A 6,046-nucleotide genomic window follows, 5' to 3' on the forward strand; every position below is an offset into this window, starting at 1 on the left:
ACCCCCACCCCTCAGTGCGCACACTGCTCTCTCTACGGCTCAGCCAATCACAGCCCTGCTCCACTCTGATAGGCACACAGGGCCAGTGCAGTGCATACTTAAATATGTAATAGGCAACGGCTCAATTAAAGTGACAGCCCTGCCCATAAGGCTGATATATCCATCATCACTTAGAGTTCGCCACACCTGCAGCTGTGCAGGCAGTTTGCTCTATATTAAATCTTCATGTTAGAATTCAAAAGGCCAATGCAAATGAACAAAGCATAGTTTAAGGGCAGGATTTGCCTAATTCTTGCATTGTTTGACATGCATACATTTCCTTAATAACCTTTTCATGAATTTATACAAACACTTCAATTAGCATTTCATTGTTCCCTTGGCTGTTTTGATTGGCCCTATTATCTCAATGTAAAATAGAGGAAAACCTTTTGTGGCTGATGTAAATCATCACTGCCATTCTTTACTCAACAAAATTATTCATATTGTATACATGCGTACATACAGTATACCCAGATAATCAACTTATACACTTTGTTACAGAATATTCATCATTGCTCTAATAGTGTAAAATACTTATCCCGATAGAACCAAGATTGCCAGAGGACTACTGTATGCCAGGGCTGGGGTATTCCCACTGGCTTTTAGAGTGTTTTTTGGTTTGTTTTGGGGCTGCCTTTTCTGTGTGTAATTGGAGGAGCACGGAGTCTGAATACACTAGTAAAAACCATAGGAAATATATTACATATATATGTCTATGTCTGTGGGACTTGGGGAGGTTTTTAAATACTTTTGGGCAGACTTGGCCACTGATATCCTCCAGCCCTGCCCAGGTCTACGCCACTTCAAGCCTAGATTGTACCAGGTCTAAACTGGTTTAGAACTGTCTAAACAATGACCAAATAGTCTCCTCAGCACCGTGTGAAGAAGTCTGTGTGCACAAGTGCTAACTTTGCCCTTGTTTGAGAACCACTGTCTAAACCCATTTACCTCCTGTATGTATTCTCCCATTACTTTTCTTGTTAAGTCATCTCTTCAGGAGCTTACACAGAGCTATGAATGTATTACACCCCTTGCACTATGTATAATGCATGGACTTCTTATGCTCGCCATCTTTGGCAATACGCTATTTTAAGTGCGGACACGTTTTAGCTCTTTGCTAAATCGTAGAAAATAATATGAAATTCTTCCTTTTGGGGGGGTTTCATTTCACATTGACTGTTTAATTTGTTGTTTTCTCTAACTATACCAGCCTCGCAAAGCCGATCTGCAGGCTATATGCAATGGTTTGTCATTGAAAAGGCCTTGCTGGAACTGCTGTCACTCTATTGATTTGGGCATAAAGCCTAATTAACTGTCTTGGGCTGAGAAGCATTAGGCCACAAAGCCCCTTGATACAGTGCACAGTTGAACAGGGGGAATTTGCTATGGTAACATTACTACAGGGCACTGTATTCTCAAATTGCAGGCCACTAGATGTTTCCAAGGTAACCATCCACATGGAGCATTAAGCATCAGATATGGGGAACCAAAAAAAACAATCAAATCTACTGCCAGTCAGGGTGAAGTGAACTAAAATGAAAAGTAAAGAGATGGGATTTTTTTGTGTCACATTAAAATTGAGAGAAATGTAAATGTTTAAATAAATCATGGACTCTATAGAAGAGGAGGCGTTTTGCTTCTTATCCTCAAAAGAACATAAGAGGTGAAAAGTCTTATATTCGAAGCAGCCAAATGAGTACTTTTTGAGCTTGCACAAAGAGATTTCTGTTTGTGATGTATTGTGGTATTATTTGGAAATGGAATAATTACAATAGTGCATCTTTGTTTATGCACAGAAACAGTCTATTGTTCAATCTCTTTCTGCCCTGTTCCTTTGAAACCTTAGACCCCACTCAGACCTCCATCCCCAAACGCCATTAATCTGGCAATGTGAGTTTTCATCTTAAGCATCTTTTCTGTTCTGTAAGCCTCGAGCATTTGAAGACTCTACTGAGAAAATAAGATAAGATAGGACTTTATTGATCTAACATTGAGAATTCACTTGTTACATCAAAATACAAGTACGCTGAACCACTTTAAAATGCTGTGTGTAATAATAAAACAATATTTATGTATATTACACACATTTACTGTATTTTTTTCAGATTGTGTAGTTGTAGGCTATTGAATAAACTTCTACTACATGCAGCACTACCATTTACCCCTATGATTTTAGAAAAATACACCTCTCTATTGTTCTTCTGGAGAGCCTGACTCTCAAGGATCTCAGGTGGTTTGAACCACTTTATCCCATTAAGAGCTTGGCTTTAACATCTCATTTTTATTTTTCTTCTTTTCCCCTGACTGGTTATATTGTTCTTTTCTTTTTTTTTGCTGCTACTTTAGCTATAAGTGCACCGTTGAGCTCCTCCACATTAATCCGTACTGAGTTTTGAGTGAATTCTAACAATTACTGTAGAGAATGGCATTACATATTCATTATAAGACCCATGTAAAAGATGATCCCTGTATTTAAATATTAATAATGAGAGTTTGCATTTGAGTGTGGGCAGCAGATATAAAGTGTAAAGAAGAAAAAGAACTTTATATAGCGTCTTTCACAGACATGGTCACAAAGCGCCTTACATGGTGGTAGGTTGCTTCAGTTTCCCCTGGGGGAGAGTTCACACGTCTGACCACTAGGAGTGTGACAATATATCGATCTTTTAATATATCGCGATATTTTGCGGGACGATGCAATACTTTTTATTACATTCTTGATGCTTTTGATGAGGTTATGCATATTAATGAGCGTCATTAGAATTCAGTCAAAACAGTAAGGGGGAGCACTACAATTGTAAGGGCTTTGACCAAACACCGTCACACAAATATATGACGGCGTTATCTTGAGCCATGTATCGCGTGTCGTATCGAATAGTGAGGTACCCAGAAGTTCCCACCCCTACTGACCACCATCATTCAGCCACACACGCACGCACGCACGCACGCACGCACGCACGCACGCACGCACGCACGCACGCACGCACGCACGCACGCACGCACGCACGCACGCACGCACGCACGCACGCACGCACGCACGCACGCACGCACGCACGCACGCACGCACGCACGCACGCACGCACACACACACACACACACACACACACACACACACACACACACACACACACACACACACACACACACACACACACACACACACACACACACACACACACACACACACACACACACACACACACACACACACACACACACACACACACACACACACACAGCATTCATCCAGGCCTATTGTACATGTTTTTAGTGGTAGGGGAAACTGGAGCAGACACGGGGAGCACATGCAAACTCCACACAGAGACGCCCCGTCCAGGTCGGAATTAAACCTGGATCTTCTTGCTGTAAAGCACGAGCACTAACCACTGCGCTACCGTGCCGCCACATGACACTTTTTTTTATAAATCACCCAAAACAATCCAAATAATTGGCCTTTCAATTGAATCTTCTCTCATCTCCTCGATTATTTTAGCTCTGTAGTCCCATCATCAAGGCGGCCATGTAAAAGCCAATGTCGAAGAATCAGAGCAGACGCCGTGGGCCTTTGCCAAACCGGCGTCTGTGCGACTGATCTGGCCCCACAGCCGGGCGGGACACATGATAAATAGGGTGTCATTCTATATTAACCTGGATGCTGCTCTGCTGGGTGTAATTGCATTTCTCTCCATTCATCAGCACAAAATGTAATCTTGTTTTTCACGCATCCGCACAGTGAGAGGAAGTACCGACGGTGTTGTCACTGCGTCAACATCCCCTTTGTCTCTCACTTTACCTCAGACGAAGCCCCGTTTTCACACAAAAAATCTTATACTATGAGGCCATGACCATTATCATTGGCTGAGTCGTTTGTGGAAAATAAGCAGTTAGCAGAAATGTCCGAATGAGCGCCTTTTTTGTTTTGTTTGGGCACCCATAACCTTCCCTTTCTGTATTTACCATGCCGGACCTGTAATGCATTGTTTCACGTGGCCCCCTCATCTTTTGTCTCAGTCGTGGGACAAACTTCAAACACAGGAGCTGAAAGAAGACAGACGTCCAGCTGTGCGTTCGTTGAATGTTCCTTGATGACAACAGCGCAACACCTTTATCTTCAAAAGCCTTTTTACTCCGGCAAACGTCCGTCCTTCTGAAAGCAAACTGCAGCCGGGGAGACAGCGCCAGGAAGTACTGAAAGGTAGTGCTGTATCTGACAACAATATTACAGCTCTTGGGTTTGTATTGCGGTTGTCAAGATTGTATTAAAGGGGATATTCCGTAACCTCCCTAAAGAGTTCCTTATAACAAACATATCTGTGTCTGTGGCCTCAGGACTTGAATTTGTCAAACCACCGATCAATCACTGCACACTTTTGTTATCTATCAAACAAAAAGGACAATTTTGTTTTGTAACCCTTTATACGGCACTCATATACTCAATACTTTGAAATAAATAATTTCAACTTAAGAGTGTTGTTGGGGGACATAACACAAAAGTGTAAGATGTTGTAAGATTTTTCAAAAAATGTCATTATCATGCAGAAAATCAATGTTAACGAAGTTACTATATTTAGTTCAGGGGTAAAAAAAATACAAAAGGGTATATATAAAATACATAAAAGTACTTTCAGGTCTTGAGGGGTGCTGAAATCAGGAGACGTTGTGTTTTGTGATATTGATGTTTGAATGCTCACACCTGTCATAGGAGTTTTTGTAATGTGATTGTGCTTTACATGCAGTGGGAGGGGTCAGTCACCTTCTAAAAATAACTTTTGGCAACATAAAAACATAGTCCTAGTCCTGGTTCTTTTGTCAAGAAAATACTGTAAGTATAAATAAAAGGTGCAACGGGCAAAACGAATTTGCTTAAGGTTCAAGTGAACCGGGCGTATGATCAAATATGGTGCCTGCCTTTTTCATGCTGTGATTTCACTAATTTCACTACATCCTCCAAAACCAACGCATATATCATCACAGCACAATTATTCACCAATAAAATGTGTGAGTTTCAGCAACTTGCATGGTTGGTTTTCAAGTTATGTAAAAAAAAAAGTACCATGATTTTAGCCAGACAAATCAGAAAACAGAGAAAACAGGAAGTTGAGAGTGTGACCGGTCTCTGCTGATTGGTCAAATGCCACATAGGTGGGATCTGTGATGTCGGGTGATCTCTTCTGATTGGCTGAGTGAGGACTACATGTTTCTGATGTGTAGCAGGGAGGCCATATGTAAAGTGTGCAGAAATTACCAAAACTAGTCACTTGCTCTATAAAGGGTTAAATTGTAGTGAAGAAAGAACCTGCAATTGGTCAAGATATCAGAAATATTTAGTTTATACAGTAGTAATACTGTTAACCTCTTACCACCCGCCTGAACCAAATGCATTCTGTCCTCTTTTGGCTGTGTAACACCTCATTTGAAAGCTAAGACCCACAAAACTGACCTTTTTCCTCGCGTTGTTGCTCTGTTGTGTCACCTTTTGTATGTTTTTTTTTCTTTCTTTTTTTTTTCTTTTTGTGACATTTTTTTTTTATTTTTTGTCACTTTTTGTTGAATTTTTGTCACATTTTTGTTGAGTTTTTGTTAAATTTTTGTTGAATTTTTGTTGAATTTTTGTTGATTTTTTTGTCACTCTTTGGTTGAGTTTTTGTCACATTTTTGTCACATCTTTGTTGAATTTTTGTCACTCTCTGGTTGAGCTTTTATCACATTTTTGTTGATTTTTTGGTCACATTTTTGGTGCTTTTTCCCCAAGAATCTTTTTGATTAGGGTAAAGCCAAACCGGAGAAAATGGGATCCGTTCAGGTGGGAGTTAAGAGGTTAAAGAAAATTCACCTCCATTATCTCACATCGGTTAACTTTAGGGCACAATGCATGGATAGAGCTACATACAGATAATGTTTCAAATGATGAAGCAGGCATTAGAGTCCACTGCGCTGTGGTTTTCTCTGATTTGTTACAGTGCTGTTACAGTATGGGAAAACAATGCGAAGGCCCCCATGGCAGTCG

The sequence above is a fragment of the Gobius niger genome (genome assembly GCF_951799975.1).
Source record: "Gobius niger genome assembly, chromosome: 7".
Lineage (NCBI taxonomy): Eukaryota > Metazoa > Chordata > Actinopteri > Gobiiformes > Gobiidae > Gobius > Gobius niger.